Source organism: Salvelinus fontinalis, chromosome 18 (assembly GCF_029448725.1).
Source record: "Salvelinus fontinalis isolate EN_2023a chromosome 18, ASM2944872v1, whole genome shotgun sequence".
Lineage (NCBI taxonomy): Eukaryota > Metazoa > Chordata > Actinopteri > Salmoniformes > Salmonidae > Salvelinus > Salvelinus fontinalis.
This window is the reverse complement of record NC_074682.1, coordinates 32,927,765-32,950,348: the sequence shown is the minus strand read 5'-3', so window position 1 is coordinate 32,950,348 and position 22,584 is coordinate 32,927,765.

The window sequence follows — 22,584 nt, the reverse complement described above, 5'->3', positions numbered from 1 at the left end:
TTCAAGAAGAGTTAAGAAAATATTTACCAAATAAACTAAAGTAAAAAAAGAATAAAAAGTAACACAATAACATACAGTTGAAATCGGAAGTTTACATACACTTAGGTTGGAGTCATTAAAACTTGTTTTTCAACCACTCCACACATTTCTTGTTAACAAACTATAGTTTGGCAAGTCGGTTAGGACATTTACTTTGTGCATGACACAAGTAATTTTTCCAACAATTGTTTACAGACACATTATTTTACATATAATTCACTGTATCACAATTCCAGTGGGTCAGAAGTTTACATACACTAAGTTGACTGTGCCAAACGCCTGAAGGTACCACGTTCATCTGCACGTTCATCTGCAAGTATAAACACCAATGGGACCACGCAGCCGTCATACCGCTCAGGAAGGAGACGTGTTCTGTCTCCTAGAGATGAACGTACTTTGGTGCGAGAAGTGCAAATCAATCCCAGAACAACAGCAAAGGACCTTGTGAAGATGCTGGAGGAAACAGGATCAAAATTATCTCTATCCACAGTAAAACGAGTCCTATATCGACATAACCTGAAAGGCCACTCAGCAAGGAAGAAGCCTACTGATCCAATATCGCCAAATAAAAGTCATCCTTTGGTTTGCAACTGCGCATGGGGACAAAGATTGTACTTTTTGGAGAAATGTCCTCTGGTCTGAAGAAACAAAAACAGAACTGTTTGGCCTTAAGGACCATCGTTATGTTTGGAGGTAAAAGGGGGAAGGCTTGCAAGCCGAAGAACACCATCCCAACCGTGAAGCACGGGGGTGGCAGCATCATGTTGTGGGGGTGCTTAACGCAGGAGGGACTGGTGCACTTCACAAAATAGATGGCATCATGAGGCAGGAAAATTATGTGGAAATATTGAAGCAACATCTCAAGGCATCCGTCAGGAAGTTAAAACTTGGTCACAAATGGGTCTTCCAAATGGACAATGACCCAAAGCATATTTCCAAACTTGTGGCAAAATCGCTTCAGGACAACAAAGTCAAGGTATTGGAGTGGCCATCACAAAGCCCTGACCTAAATCCCATAGAAATTTGTGGGCAGAACTGAAAAAGTGTGTGCGAGCAAGGAGACCTACAAACCTGACTCGGTTACACCCGCTCTGTCAGGAGGAATGGGCCAACATTCACCCAACTATTTGTGGGAAGCTTATGGAAGGCTACCCGAAACGTTTGACCCAAGTTAAACAATTTAAAGGCAATGCTACCAAATACTTATTGAGTGTATGTAAACTTCTGACCCACTGGGAATGTGATGAAAGTAATAAAAGCTGAAATAAATCATTCTCTCTACTATTATTCTGACATTTGACATTCTTAAAATAAAGTGGTGATCCTAACTGACCTAAGACAGGGACTTTTTACTAGGATGTAAAGGTGTAAAGATACACAAGGTGGCTTAGCAGTTCAGACGTCTTTTTCCGTATTGTTGTGTCGTGTCCTGTATATATATATATTTACACCTTTTCTTCACATATCTTTAATTTATTTTATTATCCAAGAACTCAACTACAAAAGCTTTCCTGCAAAAGCTTTCCTGCAACCCGCTTCACCAATTACAATAGGTATTATTTACCTCAATCTGAAAATCCATCGTGGAAGATAGCCAGGGGCTAATTCAGAAGCTAGCCTGAAAGCTAACCAGAAGCTAATCTGTAGCTGCCCCGAAATTAGCCGGTTTGCTGGCTAGCGTTGGTGTTTCAGCTGCCCACGTTTTGCGGTCATCAGCTATTCCTTTAGCTCGATAATCTACCGGCACTTTTGTGCAACGCGACTCGGACCGGAGCATTCCGGGACTTTTTTTCTCTCAGTTTCCCCGGATTCCAACCGCAGGCTCTGGACACTTGCACCTTGATTTCGCAGCTAGCTAGCTGCATACCGTGTGACTATTGGCTTACGTCGACCCCGGAGCAAACTCAAATCATGCTGGAGCTAGCCAGCTGAGGAGTTCCATCACCATCCGGACCCGTTTCTTTTGTTGCTGCTGCAGATACGGAACCCCACCGGGCCATCACGACTGACTGCCGACGTTATCTGCCCGAGGGATTTATCCAACCGGCACCTCCGTCCCGACGTTACCTGAACGCTCATCTGAGGCCCGCTAATCGTTAGCTGTCTTATCGGCTGCTATCTGAACAAAACCCCACTACACGGAACCTACCGACGGAAACGCACGAGGTATCTACAAACAGACCTCCATCCTATGCTGCTACCGATAGCCATATACCCGGCCAGCTGTCTGGATCGCCACGACCCCAACCAACCTCTACTCACTGGACCCTTATTGATCACTCGATTAAGCATGCCTCTCCTTAATGTAAATATGCCTTGTCCATTGCTGTTCTGGTTAGTGTTTATTGGCTTATTTCACTGTAGAGATTCTAGCCCTGCTCTCTATACCATATCCAACCTCTCAGTTCCACCACCTACATATGCGATGACATCACCTGGTTTCAATGATGTTTCTAGAGACAAGATCTCTCTCATCATCACTCAATACCTAGGTTTACCTCCACTGTATTCACATCCTACCATACCTTTGTCTGTACATTATTCCTTTAAACTATTTTATCGCCCCCAGAAACTTCCTTTTACTCTCTGCTCTAGTAGCTCTAGGCGACCAATTCTCATAGCTTTTAGCCGTACCCTTATCGTACTTCTCCTCTGTTCCTCTGGTGATGTAGAGGTGAATCCAGGCCCTGCAGTACCTGGCTCCACTCCTATTCCCCAGGCGCTCTCTTTTGATGACTTCTGTAACCGTAATAGCCTTGGCTTCATGCATGTTAACATTAGAAGCCTCCTCCCTAAGTTTGTTTTGTTCACTGCTTTAGCACACTCTACCAACCCGGATGTTTTAGCCGTGTCTGAATCCTGGCTTAGAAAGACCACCAAAAATTCAGACATTTTTATCCCCAATTACAATATTTTCAGATAAGATAGAACGGCCAAAGGGGGCGGTGTTGCAATCTACTGCAAAGACTGCCTGCAGAGTTCTGTTATACTATCCAGGTCTGTTCCCAAACAATTTGAACTTCTACTTTTAAAAAATCCACCTCTCTAAAAACAAGTCTCTCACCGTTGCCGCCTGCTATAGACCACCCTCTGCCCCCAGCTGTGCTCTGGACACTATATGTGAACTGATTGCACCCCATCTATCTTCAGAGCTCGTGCTGCTAGGCGACCTAAATTTGAACATGCTCAACACCCCAGCCACCCTACAATCTAAGCTTGATGCCCTCAATCTCACACAAATTATCAATGAACCTACCAGGTACCACCCCAATTCCGTAAACACGGGTACCCTCATAGATATCATCCTAACAAACTTGCCCTCCAAATACACCTCTGCTGTTTTCAACCAAGATCTCAGCGATCACTGCCTCATTGCCTGCATCCGTAATGGGTCAGCGGTCAAACGACCTCCACTCATCACTGTCAAACGCTCCCTGAAACACTTCAGCGAGCAGGCCTTCCTAATCGACCTGGCCGGGGTATCCTGGAAGGATATTGATCTCATCCCGTCAGTAGAGGATGCCTGGTCATTTTTTTAAAACGCCTTCCTCACCATCTTGAATACGCATGCCCCATTCAAGAAATTTAGAACCAGGAACAGATATAGCCCTTGGTTCTCTCCTGACCTGACTGCCCTTAACCAACAGAAAAACATCCTATGGCGTTCTGCATTAGCATCGAACAGCCCCCGTGATATGCAACTTTTCAGGGAAGCCAGAAACCAATATACACAGGCAGTTAGAACAGCCAAGGCTAGCTTTTTCAAGCAGAAATTTGCTTCCTGCAACACAAATTCAAAAAAGTTCTGGGACACCGTAAAGTCCATGGAGAATAAGAACACCTCCTCCCAGCTTCCAACCGCTCTGAAGATAGGAAACACTGTCACCACCGACAAATCCACTATAATTGAGAATTTCAATAAGCATTTTTCTACGGCTGGCCATGCTTTCCACCTGGCTACCCCTACCCCGGACAACAGCACTGCCCTCCCCTCTGCTACTCGCCCAAGCCTTCCCCATTTCTCTTTCTCCCAAATACAGTCAGCTGATGTTCTTAATGAGCTGCAAAATCTGGACCCTTACAAATCAGCCGGGCTAGATAATCTGGACCCTTTCTTTCTAAAACTATCTGCTGAAATTGTTGCCACCCCTATTACTAACCTCTTCAACCTCTCTTTCGTGTCGTCTGAGATCCCCAAAGATTGGAAAGCAGCTGCGGTTATCCCCCTCTTCAAAGGGGTGGACACTCTTGACCCAAACTGCTACAGACCTATATCTATCCTACTCTGCCTTTCTAAGGTCTTCGAAAGCCAAGTCAACAAACAGATTACCGACCATTTCGAATCACACCACACCTTCTCCGCTATGCAATCTGGTTTCAGAGCTGGTCATGGGTGCACCTCAGCCACGCTCAAGGTCATAAACGATATCGTAACCGCCATCGATAGGAAACAATACTGTGCAGCCGTATTCATTGACCTGGCCAAGGCTTTTGACTCTGTCAATCACCACATCCTCATTGGCAGACTCGACAGCCTTGGTTTCTCTAATGATTGCCTCGCCTGGTTCACCAACTACTTCTCTGATAGAGTTCAGTGTGTCAAATCGGAGGGTCTGTTGTCCGGGCCTCTGGCAGTCTCTATGGGGGTGCCACAGGGTTCAATTCTTGGACCGACTCTCTTCTCTGTTTACATCAATGATGTCGCTCTTGCTGCTGGTGATTCTCTGATCCACCTCTACGCAGACGACATTATTCTGTATACTTCTGGCCCTTCTTTTGACACTGTGTTAACAACCCTCCAGGCGAGCTTCAACGCCATACAACTCTCCTTCCGTGGCCTCCAACTGCTCTTAAATACAAGTAAAACCAAATGCATGCTCTTCAACCGATCGCTGCCTGCTCCTGCCCGCCTGTCCAACATCACTACTTTGGACGGCTCTGACTTAGAATATGTGGACAACTACAAATACCTAGGTGTCTGGTTAGACTGTAAACTCTCCTTCCAGACCCACATCAAACATCTCCAATCCAAAGTCAAATCTAGAATTGGCTTCCTATTCCGCAACAAAGCATCCTTTACTCATGCTGCCAAACATACCCTTGTAAAACTGACCATCCTACCAATCCTCGACTTCGGTGATGTCATTTACAAAATAGCCTCCAAAACCCTACTCAATAAATTGGATGCAGTCTATCACAGTGCCATCCGTTTTGTCACCAAAGCCCCATATACTACCCACCACTGCGACCTGTACACTCTCGTTGGCTGGCCCTCGCTTCATACTCGTCGCCAAACCCACTGGTTCCAGGTCATCTACAAGACCCTGCTAGGTAAAGTCCCCCCTTATCTCAGCTCGCTGGTCACCATAGCAGCACCTACCTGTAGCACGCGCTCCAGCAGGTATATCTCTCTAGTCACCCCCAAAACCAATTCTTCCTTTGGACGCCTCTCCTTCCAGTTCTCTGCTGCCAATGACTGGAACGAACTACAAAAATCTCTGAAACTGGAAACACCTATCTCCCTCACTAGCTTTAAGCACCAGCTGTCAGAGCAGCTCATAGATTACTGCACCTGTACATAACCCATCTACAATTTAGCCCAAACAACTACCTCTTTACCTACTGTATTTATTTATTAATTTATTTTGCTCCTTTGCACCCCATTATTTCTGTCTCTACTTTGCACTTTCTTCCAATGCAAACCAACCATTCCAGTGTTTTTTTTTGTTTTTATTTTACTTGCTGTGTTGTACTCACTTTGCCTCCATGGCCTTTTTATATTTTTATTTATTTATACATATATCTGTTTGCCTTCACCTCCCTTATCTCACCTCACTTGCTCACATTGTATATAGACTTATTTTTTTATATTTTTTTTCACTGTATTATTGACTATATGTTTGTTTTTACTCCATGTGTAACTATGTGTTGTTGTATGTGTCGAACTGCTTTGCTTTATCTTGGCCAGGTCGCAATTGTAAATGAGAACGTGTTCTCAATTTGCCTACCTGGTTAAATAAAGGTTAAATAAAATAAATAAATAAAAAACTTCCGACTTCAACTGTAACAATAATGAGGCTATAGACATAGTAGGCTAGGCTACACAGTAAACATAGCCTACTAGGCATACTTTGGTTATCATATCCAAACAAAGGACAGGACAACATTGTCATAGCCTAGAGCATTACATAGAGACATGATTTTTCTTATTTTTCTATTGCTCAATCATTAGCCAGCTTTTGACATTCTTTTTAAATGAAGTTATGGTCGGCATGGCTTTGAGTTGCTGTGGTAGTTTGTTCCACTCAAAAGCACCGATATATAAAAAGATGTTCAGAGCAGTTAGACTTTTACATTTAAAACAGGCAATATCAGATTCGCAGGCTCTGGTGTTGTATTGGTGGACAACTCTAATATAAGCAAAACTGGATAATAATAATAATAATAATAATAATAATAATAATTCTGTAATAATTCTATGGACCAGACCAAGTTCAATTAATATTATACTTTTCTTTACAGGCAAGCGTCATGCTCTACCAACTGAGCAACACAGGACTTTAAATAAAGTTTGATTTGATTTATTCCTTTTTTTAACTTAGATATTTGGTTTGGGGACTTGAATCCAACATATCAATTATTAATTTGCAGACAAACTGGAATAAAGCCAGACTAAGTCAGTGGCACAGATGGAGCTATCCTAATGAAGATACATCTCCTTCAAATGTTGATATTTGTTGTTGGGAGACCAAAGCGTAGCTGTAGATAGATACATTCTCCAGTAGGAGGTGCTGCCCAGCCTATTTTGTTCTTCTGATAGTGGATATAACATATTTTACACAAGGTTTGTTGGTTACCATGGTGACATACTTTTTTCAAATCCAATGTATTTTCCATGTAGATTCCACGTCACAGTACGTTGACAAATTAGGTTGAACATTTATTCAACAAGTTTGTGCCTAGTGGGTTACACACACACACACACAGAGACACACAGACACACACACACATACACTGTGGACAGGGTTAATCTCCTGGAAAGAGGGTCCCCTATTATCAGGGGTTGAGAGTGCTAATAAAACCCAGGAGCTGCAGGGGTCCAGAGGTCAAAAGCATATGTAATGAATGGAGAAATGTAACTCATCCAATTATAGGGAGGCAAGGCAAAAATCTATACTGCTACTCTGGGCAGACTGCCCAAATGCAAAACTAATAATGTCAAGCAAAGCCCCAGCTTTGTGTGTGTGTGCGCATTCAAAAGATGTGAAATAAAGACTGTGGGGGTGGAGGGTGGGGGGTGTTTGAAAGAGTTGGAGTGTGTTAAAAGAGAGCTATGGTAACTGTGTGTGTGTGTGTGCTCGTGCGTGTGATTTCTTGAGCAGCTGCATAACAGGCCTCCACTCAGCAAACAATTTTGAGAGCCTGCTGTTTTCCTGAAATATCATGCACACTAAAATGGAAGGTCGATTACACTGTACTGTAATAACAGGAGATGTGCCTCCCATGCCAATTTTGTCCCAAATTGTTGCATGACTGGAAATAAGATGCAAACCAACAATATACTGAAATTACAGTGGACGAAAGATGGTTTGATGAAAGCTACTATCTCGAGACTTTAATATAAACCTTCAGGCTAGGGTCCTTTTTCTCAATTTCCGCCTGATGGTCTTGCCTAAAGTAAACTGCCTGTTGCTCAGGCCCCGAAGCCAGGATTTGCATATAATTCGTACCATTGGAAAGAAAACACTCAGAAGTTTGTAGAAATGTTAAAATAATGTAGGAGACTATAACACAATAGATATGGTTGGAGAAAATCCAAAGAAAAACCAACCAGATTATTTTTTTTTTGCGAGCCCATGCTCTTCCAATAGAAGAGCATGGGCTCTAGCTCCCAGTATGCAATTCCTATGGCTTCCACTGGGTGTCAGTAGGCTTTGTTCAAGGTTTCAGGCTTGTTTCTTTCAAAATGAGTAAGACATTTCAGTTTTACTACAGGGACACAGACTTGGAAATTCGCGATGAAGAGGACGCGTACCTGCTAATATCGCTTTCCTATTGAAAATACTTCTTTCCGTATGAAATATTATAGATTAATTACATTTTAGGGTATCTGAGGATTAAATAGAAACATGTTTTGACTTGTTGAAACAAAGTTTAGGGGTACATTTTTGGATTCCTATCTTGGCATGTTGAACGAGTGGATTACTCAAATCGATGGCACCAACTAAATAGACTTTTTGGAATATAAAGAAGGATTTTATCTACCAAAACGACACTACATGTTATAGCTGGGACCCTTTGGATGACAAATCAGAGGAAGATTTTCAAAAAGCATGTGAATATTTCATCGCTATTTGTGAATTTATGAAACCTGTGCCAAAATATTTTGATGTGGGGCGCCGTCCTCAAACAATTGCATGGCATGCTTTCGCTGTAAAGCCTACTGTAAATCGGACAGTGCAGTTAGATTAACAATAATTTAAGCTTTTAACCGATATAAGACACTTGTATGTACCTAAATGTTTAATATTCATAATGTTTATGATTATTTATTTGAATTGCGCACCCTCCAGTTTCACCAGAAGTTTCAACCCCCCCCCCCCCCCCCCCCGCAGGAGGTTAAAAAGTTTGGCATGGGCCCTCAAATCCTCAAAAAGTTCAACAGCTGTACCATTGAGAACATTTTGCCTAGCTGCATCACTGCCTGGTATGGCAATAGCACCGCCCTCAATCGCATGGTGCTACAGAGGTTGGTGAGGCAAGTCCAGTACATCACTGAGGCCGAGCTCCCTGCCATCCATGACATCTATATCAAGCGGTGTGGTAGGAAGGCCCGGGAAATCGTCAAAGACTCCAACCACCCAAGTCATAGACTATTCTCTCTGCTTCTGCACGGCAAGCAGTACTGGTGCATCAAGTCTGGCACCAACAGGCTCTTGAACAGTTTCTATCCCCAAGCCTGATAAAGACTGATAAATAGCTACACAGACTATCAGAATTAACCTTGTATCTTTATTGACCATTTATTTTTATGTACACTCACAGGGCCCTACACACACACTCACACACTCACTCACTCCATCATCTGCTCACACGCACATAAAATGTACATACATTTATACTGACTCTACACACACACACACACACACCCACTCACATACACACATATTGCCAGCAGCATACCACCCTGCATACCACTGCTGGCTTGCTTCTGAAGCTAAGCAGGGTTGGTCCTGGTCAGTCCCTGGATGGGAGACCAGATGCTGCTGGAAGTGGTATTGGAGGGCCAGTAGGAGGCACTCTTTCCTCTGGTCTAATAAAATATCCCAATGCCCCAGGGCAGTGATTGGGGACACTGCCCTGTGTGTAGGGTGCCGTCTTTCGGATGGGACGTTAAACGGGTGTCCTGACTCTCTGAGGTCATTAAAGATCCCATGGCACTTATTGTAAGAGTAGGGGTGTTAACCCCGGTGTCCTGGCTAAATTCCCAATCTGGCCCTCAAACCATCATGGTCACCTAATAATCCCCAGTTTACAATTGGCTCATTCATCCCCCTCCTCTCCCCTGTAACTATTCCCCAGGTCGTTGCTGCAAATGAGAATGTGTTCTCAGTCAACTTACCTGGTAAAATAACGGTAAAATTAAAAAAATAAAAATAAAATACAAGCCACTGCTACTCTGTTCATCTTATATCCTGTTGCCTAGTCACCTTACCCCTATACATATTTACCTCCAATCACTCCAGTATCCCTGCACATTGTAAATATGGTATTGGAACTGATCCTGTATAAAGTATGCTTACTTACTTATTTATTGTGTTCTTCATATTTCTTCATTTCTTATTTTTCTAGTATTACATTATTATTGATTATTGTATTGTTCAGTTTTGAATTTGCAGGAAATGCCTTTCACTGTACTTGTGCATGTGACATTAAAACTTGAAACTTGATGGCAGCGGATGAATGGCACAACAATGGGCCTCAAGATCTCGTCACGGTATCTCTGTGCATTCAAATTGTCATTGATAAAATGCTATTGTGTTCGTTGTCTGTAGCTTATGCCTGCCCATACCATAAGCCCTCCACCACCATGGGGCACATGACAACGCTAGAGAGACGCCTATCCCAGAGAGGTTTTAATATAAAAGCATAAAATATTACAAATACATGTGTGTCCCAATGCAGTCTTTTTAATTGTATTTTTAAATCATCACTGTATGTCTAATAAATCACTGTGTTTATTTCACGAAAATAATTGATTTCCCTGAGCATTCTTATGCCTTTGAATTGCTCTTAAATGCTCCAATCAGGGCTGTGTATTTACATACACAGCCCTGATTGGCGAATAGGATCATCTAGACTTTAGAACCTACCCCATTTACACCTTCAAAGTAGGAGGATACATATACAAATAAATGATGACTGGTCATTGGTCAGAATAATAAGATCAGATTGTGATGTCATGATCTGGGCCAAAAAACTCCATCCCACCTGAACAAGTTGAAATCCAGCATTTTCTTTCAAACGGCTCTTACACAAAAAGTGCATTATCATAATTTTCACAACTCTAGTGTTATTTCGACCTCATTGTGAGGAAATATTATTAAAAAACTGGATATCCCATTTTTGTCTGCACTTCTCCTTTAATTAATAAGACTTAAGGCATTTTCAATGTGCTTATTATAATGCTCTTATCACTCATACATGCTATTTAGGATAGATGTTAAAATATAATTTGTAAGAAATATATTTTGTGAAGTACTCACTTTTGCCTTCCAGTTAGATTCTCAATAGAACACTGTCAATTTTCATAGCGAGTAATTTATATAAATGTATGCTTATTGAAGATATGCATATTTTTTTTTCGAGGTAATCAAATAGAAAACAATTCTTGTTTACAGAATGTCTGCCTTGTCTACCATCATTTAAAGGCTAGTTCCCCCAGAACTCCCACAACTACACATTATGCCCATGCACCTCAATCCAATACTCAACTCACAAAATAAAATGCCCGCCTATGTGCAAAAGCAAGCTGCCGAAGGAACACTTTAATTATAGTTCCTTATTTATATGTCAAATGAAAATAGGAAGAAATCGAGATCACAATCTTAATTTTTTCCTCTCCCTGTGCCCATACCCCAAGGAGGCAAGTCATTAGGCCTTATACATAACCATCGCCACCGCATTAAAATCACATTACACAACAACGATAATCATTGCGTTCAATTACACGTGGTAATAAATGCCTACACCATCTCGAGTAAATCCATTAGCACTGGCATTGTGGGAGAGAGAGCGAGACAGGCTGAAAATTCGGGCTCCGCAGTCACTAGCTGATCCAAACCGAGTGCTGTCTCAGCAGCATGGCCACCGATGGTTGATTAACAGCCCCCTGGCCACACCCACTGATGGTTGACAGCCCCCTGGCCACACCCACTGATGGTTGACAGCCCTCTGGCCACACCCACTGATGGTTCACAGCCCTCTTACTGTTCATTAACAATACGTTTCAAAAAGTCCTACCCGTGTGGTGAGCTGTACTTCCAAAGTTATTAATTTATGTCTAAATTCCTCAAGGTGGGCGTTTGACGCTAGTTCCTAAAAAAATAATAAAAAGGCCTTGCAGAAATGCCTTCATGAACATGTGAACTTTCATTAGTCTTAAAGGAGTAGTTCACTATTTTACAACTTGATGTTAGATGGTTCCTCACCCTGAAAGTGGTCTATGGACCAGGAATCCATGGTTGAATTTTCTTTAAACAGAAACTATATGTGTTGGAACTCGGTAACAACTTAGTTTTTTATGACCAAGATGCACTGTCAGGAAGATGGGCAGTCAAGTGGACTTGGCGCTTTTATTGAACTTTTTATTTTGATACTTTCATTTCTTATTTTTGTAGGTATTTTTCTTAAAACTGCATTGTTGGTTAAGGGATTGTAAGTAAGCATTTCACTGTAAGGTCAACACCTGTCAAGCCCTGATCTGTTTCACCTGTCCTTGTGCTTGTCTCCACCCCTCTCCAGGTGTCGCCCATCTTCCCCACTTATCCCCTGTGTATTTACCTGTGTTTTCAGTCTGTCTGTGCCAGTTTGTCTTGTTAGTCAAGTCAACCAGCGGTTTGTCACAGCTCCTGGTTTTCCCCAGTCTCTCTTTTTCTCGTTCTCCTGGTTTTGACTTTTTCCTGTCCTGCCTCTGAGCCCGCCCGCCTGCCTGACTACTCTGCCTACACCTGACCCTGCCTGCCGTCCTGTGCCTTTGTCCCTACTCTGGATCACCGACCTATGGCTGACCTGATCCTGAGCCTGCCTGCCGTCCTGTGCCTTTTCCACTGCTCTGGATTATCGACCTCTGCCTGCCCTGACCTGTCGTTTGCCTGCCCCTGTTGCTGTAATAAACATTGTTACCTCAACACAGTCTGCCTTTGGGTCTTACCTGAAACCTAATAACACCTTTGTATTCGGCAAATGTGATAAATACAATTTGATTTAAATTATAGTGAAAATCTGCACAAAAGCAATAATGGCATTATAATGAATATACTGTAAGTGTTGATATGACAGCAGTGAATATAGTCAGTTATTGTCAGCTTGTTCTTGTGTCTTCATGCAATGGGATCTGTTGGATTTAATTTAGCTGTTATCCCTTGTCCTAACAGTTTACATGAATCTTCATAAATTTCACCTGCTTGACATACTTTGACATACCTTTGTTTGGTTATAGTGGTTTTCTCTTTATTGTGTCCCCATCATCTTGTCATTCTTCAGCACCATTGCAGAGTACAACTGCCTTATTTTGCGCAGAGGGACGGAGCTACAGTCTCACTTTGTTAATGGTGCCGTAAAGTCTTTTTTTCTTTACAAGCAACTTGTTCGCCAATGACAGTGAAGTGAAGAAATTGTCCATAGTGACATTTCTCCCCTTACCAACATAAGGTTTCAGAAGCCTCATCACCAAATTATCCGACACTCGCTCACCTGCTGCCCAATGTGTACATTTTTCCAGATATTGAAAGCCGTTCAGCATGTACAATTACACACCCTCTCACTGTGTAGCCTACTCCAAATAAGCCCGAATAGACTGATAAGACTGCTTGGATTCAGTGGTCTGATATCAGCCATACATACAGTACCATTTAGAGATTATAATTAGAATGGATCAATACAATAGAATAGCCTGCCATATTCTTCATTCACAATGGGTGATTACATAATTCAACACTGTTCACTTCCTCTCCCTTATCAACTCATGCATTCTTCCCTTTTCTCCCATCATACTTTATTTAATTTATTGAATCTGTTGTTAAATGTGTGAAATTAGTTTTGGTATAGTTTAGGTTCAGGTTCAAGAAAATTATCAGGGTGATTATAAACTGGGCATTGCACTTTCAACTGTCAGGAAAAGAAAGGGGTGCAGGCACTACTGTCGGGAGGAGGGGCAACGGGGGAAAACCATTAAAAAAGTGACATGCCCTTGTAAAACTGGTTAAAACTCCAGTTCTATTTGTGAAAATAAAATCCTAACATGCTGACCACACTGCTTACATCGCGTGTGAAAGCATTGCAAAATAAATTTATACATGTTATTCAATCATTGAACCCACACAGCCAGGTGCTAAAATAGATGTTGAATGCACCAAGCTGTCTTGGTGCATTCAACTACTACTGGCAACACAGCTCGGACACCCATGCATACCCAACAAGACATGCCACCAGAGGTCTCTTCACAGTTCCCAAGTCCAGAACAGACTATAGGAGATGCACAGTACTACATAGAGCCTTGACTACATGGAACTATATTCCACATCAAGTAACTGTTGCAAGCAGGACAATCAGCTTTAAAAATACACCTTATGGAACAGCGAGGACTGTGAATAGACACAAACACAGTCACAGACACATGTATACACACATACAATAATATACACACTTACCTGCCGATCTATAAATGATGTCTCCGTAATCTGGCATGGGTAGGATGGTCATCTGAATCAGGGTTAGTTTGGGAGCTGGGGTGAAAGAGGAGCGATTACGAAGTCTAGATTTAACTTTAGCCTGCAGCTTTGATATTTGCTGAGAGAAGGACAGTGCACCGTCTAGCCATACTCCCAAATACTTGTATGAGGTGACTACATCAAGCTCTAAACCCTCAGAGGTAGTAATATCACCTGTGGGAAGAGGGGCACGTTGGACACTAAGACAGCTTTGTTGTAGAGCATTTAACACAAAATCCAGGGAGGGGCCAGCTGAGTATAAGACTGTATCATCTGCATATACATGGATGAGAGAGCTTCCTACTGCCTGAGCTATGTTGTTGATGTAAATTGAGAAGAGCGCCTTAGGGTACTCCCTTGGTGACAGGCAGTGGCTGAGACAACAGATTTTCTGACTTTATACACTGTACTCTTTGAGAGAGGTAGTTAGCAAACCAGGCCAAAACCCCTCAGAGACACCAATACTCCTTAGCTGCCCCACAAGAATGGAATGGTCTACCGTATCAAAAGCTTTGGCCAAGTCAATAAAAATAGTAGCACAAAATTGCTTAGAATCAAGGGCAATGGTGACATCATTGAGGACCTTTAACCTCTACCGAGCACCTACCCCGGGTCCGGGAGCACCCCCCACCCCCCCCACACTGATTAGCATCGCTAGCATAGCGTCACAATTAAATAGTAGCATCTAAATATCATTAAATCACAAGTCCAAGACACCTAATGAAAGATACAGATCCTGTGGATAAAGCCACCATTTCAGATTTTTATAATGTTTTACAGGGAAGACACAATATGTAAATCTATTAGCTAAACACGTTAGCAAAAGACACAATTTTTTTACTCCAACAGTTTTTTCCTGCGTCAGTAGCTATCACTAATTCGACTAAATAAAAATATATTTAGCCACTAACCAAGAAACAACTTCATAAGATGACAGTCTGATAACATATTTATGGTATAGCATAGTTTTTTTTGAAAAATGTGCATTTTTCAGGTATAAATCACAGTTCTACATTGCAGCTGCAATCTGAAATAGTGCCGACGCAGCCAGAACAATTACAGAGACCAACGTCATATAACTAATTACTTATCTTAAAACATTTCAGAAAAAATACACAGCGTACAGATATTGAAAGCCCAACATCTGGTGAATCCAAACAATATTTCAGATTTATTAAATGTTTTATAGCGAAAACAAAATGTAGCGCTAAATTAGCATAGCCACGCCAGCCAGAACCAGCTGGGCGCCCACGACCAGTTCACATGCACGACAGATATATGAAATAACATCGTAAATTGGGTCTTACTATTGCTGATCTTTCATCAGAATGTTGATCAAGGTGTCCTTAGTCCTGATGAGTCGTTCAATCCATTCATAATGGCAACTTTCCCTCTTCATTTAGCATAGGTACTGGTCGACTGGCATGGATCTGTCCAAAGTAAAAAAACTCACAGAACGGAACACGGCAAAACTCCAAAAAAATATCAAATAATCTGATTAAACTATATTGAAAAAACAAACATTACAATGATATGGTCACATGTATCAAACAAACTTCGAGACGGAGATAGTTTTCATCCGTAACGGCAGCAAAACAGTAGACAATCGCACCTCCAAATCGCGCGATTCAGAGAACCGGAAGTTGTCGGTCACGCCAAAGAAATAGGTCTTATTTCACGTCAGTACAAGATAAACAAAAAATTTCTCCTCTGACCTCCTCTTGACACCCAGAGGAAGACGAATGAAGTGTGTTTCGGGTCATAGGTGGCGTGACCATACATAGGCAGAGCGTTGAAGCGAGCATACACATCTTGCATTCTTCTTCTTGGTCAGGGAAAGTGCTGTCAAATGACTTCTGTTTCACTCAGAGACAAAACTGAAACGGTTTTAGAAACTATAGATTGTTTTCTATCCAATGGTATTAATTATATGCATATAGTAAGAGCAATAATTGAATAAGAGGCAGTTTAATCTGTAGAGAAAATTATGCTAATGCGAAAACAGCACCCCCTGTATTCTCAAGAAGTTAAGGTTGCAGGTACACATCCATAACCTGAGTGGAAACCAGATTGCGTACCCGATAGAATACCTCAGTGGATTATTGACAAGATTTTCCAACACTTTTGATAAACAGGGCAAAGTAGAAATAGGCCTATAACAGTTAGGATCAGCTTGATCTCCCCCTTCAAATAAAGGATGAACCGTTGTTGCCTTCCAAGCAATGGGAACCTCCCCAGAAAGGAGAGACCGGTTAAAACTTCTCTGGGATATGTGGGACGCTAGCGTACCACCTCGACAACAGCCAGTGACATTGCAGGGCGCCAAATTCAAAACAACAGAAATCCCATGATTAAAATTCTTCAAACATACAAGTATTATACATAATTTTAAAGATAAACTTCTTGTATATCCAGCCACAGTGTCTGATTTCAAATAGGCTTTACGGCGAAAGCACACCAAACGATTATGTTAGGTCAGCACCTAGTCACAGAAAACCATAAAGCCATTTTCCAGCCAAGGAGAGCCCTCACAAAAGTCAGAAATAGTGATTAAATGAATCACTAACCTTTGATGATCTTCATCAGATGGCACTCACAGGACTTCATGTTACACAATAAATGTGTGTTTTGTTCGATAAAGTTAATCTTTATGTCCAAAAACCTCATTTGAAATTTGTGTGTTATGGTCAGAAATGCATTGTCTCAAACAAACATCCGGTGAAAGTGCAGAGAGCCACATGAAATACTCATAATAAACATCGATATAAGTTACAAGTGTTATGGAAATATAGATAAACTTCTCCTTAATGCAACCTCTGTGTCAGATTTCAAAAACACTTTACGGCGAAAGCACATCTTGCGATTATGTTTGGTCTGCGCCAAGTCACAGAAAAACATGCAGCCATTTTCCAAAGAAGGAGAGGTGTCACAAAAGTCAGAAATAGCATTATAAATATTCACTTACCTTTGATGATCTTCATTAGAATGCATTCCCAGGAATCGCAGTTCCACAATAAATGTTTGTTATGTTCGATAAAGTCCATCATTTTTGTCCAAATACCTCCTTTTTGTTCGCGCGTTTAGTTTACAAATCCAAACTCAGGAGGTGGGGGCGAAAGTCCAGGCGAAAGTCCAGGCGAAAGTTCAGACGAAAAGTCATATTAAGGTTCGTAGAAACATGTCAAACGATGTATAGAATCAATCTTTAGGATGTTTTTATCATAAATCTTCAATAATGTTTCAACCGGAGAAGTCCTTTGTCTTTAGAAATGCAATGGAACGCAGCTAACTCTCACGGGCGGGCGCATGATTTAGCTCATGGCACTCTGCCAGACACCTGGTTGAATCAGCTCTCATTCCCTCCTCCTTCACAGTAGAAGACTCAAACAAGGTTCTAAAGACCGTTGACATCTAGTGGAAGCCTTAGGAAGTGCAATATGACCCCATAGACACTGTATATATGATAGGCAATGACTTGAAAAACTACAAACCTCAGATTTCCCACTTTCTGGTTGTTTTTTTTCTCAGGTTTCTGCCTGCCATATGAGTTCTGTTATACTCACATCCATCATTCAAACAGTTTTAGAAACTTCAGAGTGTTTTCTATCCAAATCGACTAATTATATGCATATTCTAGGTTTTGGGCCTGAGTAGCAGGCAATTTACTCTGGGCACCTTATTATCCAAGCTACTCAATACTGCCCTCCAGTCCCAAAGAAGTTAACTTCTTCTGGCTGCAAGCCCGAGGCCGGCCACAATATGACAACAGCCACTTCATGTGCAGGGCACGAAATTCAAAATATATGCTTTAGAAATATTTAACTTTCACACATTAACAAGTCCAATACAGCAAATGAAAGGTACACATCTTGTGAATCCAGCCAACATGTCCGACTTTTAAAATGTTTTACAGCGAAAACAGCACGTATATTTATGTTAGCTCACCACCAAATACAAAAAAGGACAGACATTTTTCACAGCACAGGTAGCATGCACAAAGCCAACCTAACTAACCAAGAACCAACCAAACTAACCAACAAACAACTTCATCAGATGACAGTCTTATAACATGTTATTCAATAAATCTATGTTTTGTTCGAAAAATGTGCATATTTCAGGTATAAATCATAGTTTACATTGCAGCTACAATCAGAAATTGCACCGAAAGCAGCCAGAATAATTACAGACACTAACGTCAAATACCTAATTACTCATCATAAAACTAACCTTGATATGCTTCATCAGATGACAGTCCTATAACATCAGGTTATACATACACTTATGTTTTGTTCGAAAATGTGCATATTTAGAGCTGAAATCAGTGGTTATACATTGTGCTAACGTAGCTACTTTTTCCCACAACGTCCGGATATTTTTCTGACACTTTTTCTGACACACATATTCTGACCAAATAGCTATTCATAAACGTAACAAAAAAATACATGTTGTATAGGAAATGATAGATACATTAGTTCTTAATGAAATCGCCGTGTTAGAATTCTAAAAATAACTTCATTACCACATCCAGTTTACGTTATAGCGAGAGAGTACCCAAACTCTCGGCGCAAACGACTAGTTCACATGTTCGACAGATATATGAAATAGCATCATAAAATGGGTCTTACTTTTGCTGATCTTTCATCAGAATGTTGTACAAGGGGTCTTTTGTCGGGAACAATCGTTGTTTGGATTTAGAACGGCCTTTTCCCCTCTCGATTTAGCAAGCACACTTGCCAAGTGGCACGAATCTCTCCATGTCAACAAACGGAAGAGAACGGAACAAGGCAAAACTCCCGAAAAATTTCAATAATCTGATTCAAAAATATTGAAAAAACATACTTTACGATGATATTGTCACATGTATCAAATAAAATCAAAGCCGGAGATATTAGTCGTCCATAACGGCAGCTTTTCAGAAGGAAATTCCAGGTCCATCCTCGCACCTTCCAGAAAACAGGAAATGGGTGACACGTCATTCCAAGAGGATTTATTCCACTTCAGACTAAGATAAACACTCCATTTCTTCTCTCACTGCCTCTTGACACCTAGGGGAAGGTGTATGACGTGCATGTATACTAATACGTATCATGCCCATTTATAGGCAGGACCTAGAACAGAGCCTCGATTTCAGACTTTCCACTTCCTGGTCAGGAAGTTTGTGCCAAATGAGTTCTGTTTTACTCACAGATATAATTCAAACGGTTTTAGAAACTAGAGAGTGTTTTCTATCCAATAGTAATAATAATATGCATATTGTACAAGCAAGAATTGAGTACGAGGCCGTTTGAAATGGGCACCTTTTATCTGGCTACTCAATACTGCCCCTGCAGCCCAAACAGGTTCTAAACGTTTGGAGATAGGCTTGGCGATAATATGGGCAGCAATCTTATAGAATAAAGGGTCTAAATCATCTGACCCAGATGTTTTTTTGTGGTCAAGTTTAAGACGCTCCTTTAGCACCTAGGACTCAGTGACTGCCTGCAGGGAGAAACTTTGTAGCGGGGCAGGGGAAAAAGAGGGAGAAGCATCGGGATAGTTGCATTAAAAGGGATGGACGATGAGGAAATGTTGGACGTGCAAGGAGGCATGGCTGAGTCAAATAGTATTACTGACTTAATGAAGTGGTGATAAAGAGCTCAGCCATGTGCTTCTTGTCAGTAACAACCACATCATCAACATTAAGGGACATGGGCAGCTGTGAGGAGGAGGGTTTATTCTCCAGGTCTTTAACTATTTTCCAGAACTTCTTGGGGTTAGACCTACAGAGAGAGAACTGCTCCTTAAAGTAACTAACTTAGGCCTTCCGTATAGCCTGAGTGCACTTATTTCTCATTTGCCTGAACGATAGCCAGTCAGCCTGAGTATGTGTGTGCCGAGCCTTTCGCCAAATGCAATTCTTGAGGTGGAATAACTCTGTAAGATCACAGTCGAACCAGGGGCTGAACCTGTTCAAATTCAAATTTTCTTTATGTTTGTTAAACGATACCACTGAAAATATAAAAAAACAAGGTCCAAGCGTCTTCGACAGAGGGAATCAAGCCCATTTTACAGAGGCCAGTTCATGAAAGAAGGCTTGCTCATTAAAGTTTTTTTAGCAAGCGTCTGACAAATCAGGTCGTTTCACTGAGCAGCCATTACGAACACCGGCTATACAACAGTGATCAACAGTGATCAATAAGGTCATTACAGAAAAAACAGACGGACACCTATCAGGATTATTTGTTAGGATAACATCGAGGAGAGTAGCCTTTTCGGGGTGTTTGGAGTCATACCTTGTGGGATTGATAATAATCTGAGAAATATTTAGGGAGTCTCATTGCTTTAGGACTTGGTCAGGTGGTTCAAGCATGTCCCAGTTTAGGTAACCTAGCAGGACAAATTCAGACTTAGTGTAAGGGGCCAGGAGAGAGCTTAGGGCAGGTAGGGTACAGGCCGGTGCTGATGAAGGACGATAGCACCCAGCAACAGTCAACAAAGAGCTATTTGAAAGTTTAATGCTTAAAACCAGCAAATGAAATTGTTTGGGGACAGACTTGGTTGAGACAACCGAGCATTGAAGGTGATCCTTGGTAAAGATTTCCACTCCCGCGCCTTTGGAAGATCTGTCTTGCCGAAAAAGGTTATAACCAGAAAGGTTAACATCAGTATTCAAAACACTCTTCCTTAACCACGTCTCAGTAATGACCAACACATCTGGATTGAGGCGTTGTCCAGGTTAGGGGAGGGTTTGGCTGGCTGGGATGTCCTTGTCCCATCACGCTCTAACAACTCCTTGTGGTAGCCGGGAGCATGCACACTGACGTCGGTTGCCAGCTGTACGGTTATTATCAGCAGCCATCACTCCTGTATTCAAAGGGCATGTTGTGTTACTAGCTAATCTAAATTTATCATTTTAAAGGGCTAATTGATCATTAGAAAACCCTTTTGCAATTAAGTTAGCACAGCTGAAAACTATTGTTCTGATTAAAGAAGCAATAAAACTGGTCTTCTTTTGATTAGTTGAGCATCTAGGGCATTTGTGGGTTCGATTACAGGCTCAAAATGGCCAGCCCAAATAACTTTCTTCTGAAACTTGTCAGTCTATTCTTGATCTGAGAAATGAAGGCTATTCCATGCAAGAAATTGCCAGGAAACTGAAGATATTGTATAACGCTGTGTACTACTCCCTTCACAGAACAGCACAAACTGGCTCCAACCAGAATAGAAAGAGGAGTGGGAGGCCCCAGTGCACAACTGAGCAAGAGGACAAGTACATTAGAGTGTCTAGTTTGAGAAACAGACGCCTCACAAGTCCTCAACTGGCAGCTTCATTAAGTAGTACCCGCAAAACACCAGTCTCAACGTCATCAGTGAAGAGGTGACCCCGGGATGCTGGCCTTCTAGGGGAAAAAAAAGGCATATCTCAGACTAGCCAATAAAGGAAAAAGATTAAGATGGGCAAAAGAACACAGACACTGGACAGAGGAACTCTGCCTAGAAGGCCAGCATCCCGGAGTCTCCTCTTCACTGTTGACGTTGAGAATAGTGTTTTGCGGGTACTATTTAATTTCTCAGAACAAGAATAGACTGACGAGTTTCAGAATAAATTCCTTTGTTTCTGGCCATTTGAGCCTGTAATCGAACCAACAAATGCTGATTCTCCAGATACTCGACTAGGCTAAAGAAGGCCAGTTTTATTTCTTCTTTAATCAGAACAGTTTTCAGCTGTGCGAACATAATTCCAAAAGAGTTTCTTATTATCAATTAACCTTTAAAAAAATGATAAACTTGGATTAACTAACACAATGTGCCATTGGAACACAGGAGTGATGGTTGCTGATAATGGGCCTAAGTACTCCTATATAGATATTCTATTATAAATTAGCCGTTTCCAGCTACGATAGTCATTTACAACATAAAAAATATCTACACTGTATTTCTGATCAATTTGATGTCATTTTAATGGACAAAAAACAAACATTTTTCTTTCAAAAACAAGGACATTTGTAAGTGACCCCAAACTTTTGAATGGTAGTGTATATTTTATATATTTTAAAAAGCCTATTCATACATAACATCTGTCTCCATAAGATAACTAATCTAAACTAAAGCAATGTGCTAGAAAGGTTGACAAGAAAAAATGATCTGAAATTTAAATCAAAAGAAAGTATACAAAATCTTGACAAAACTTGCAAAAGGGGCTCAGATTATGCTCTGTATTTCTATTGCACACAGTATCTTATAGAAGTAGCCTATGGCCTATAGCACTAATGTAAAGTTTTGCTCATTAAATTAGCTATGGTTTCCATCAGCAACCTGTGCTCCTCAAGCAAGCCAGCATGGAAGATAATAATATTGCTCTGTGAGGTTGATCCAAAAAGCAATTGTTATCCATCTCCTTCTTTCAACTGCATTCCATTTCGAGTTTTTTAATAAGACGGGGCCAACGCTGTGCACCAAGTGAGGGGGGTGTTAACTTGGGCTGCGGGTGCCAGCATGCACACCTCGCCTTTATTAGCAGGGGGAAACTGACACCCTCAGAACGCCGAGCCTAATGAGAGACGCCTTCACACAA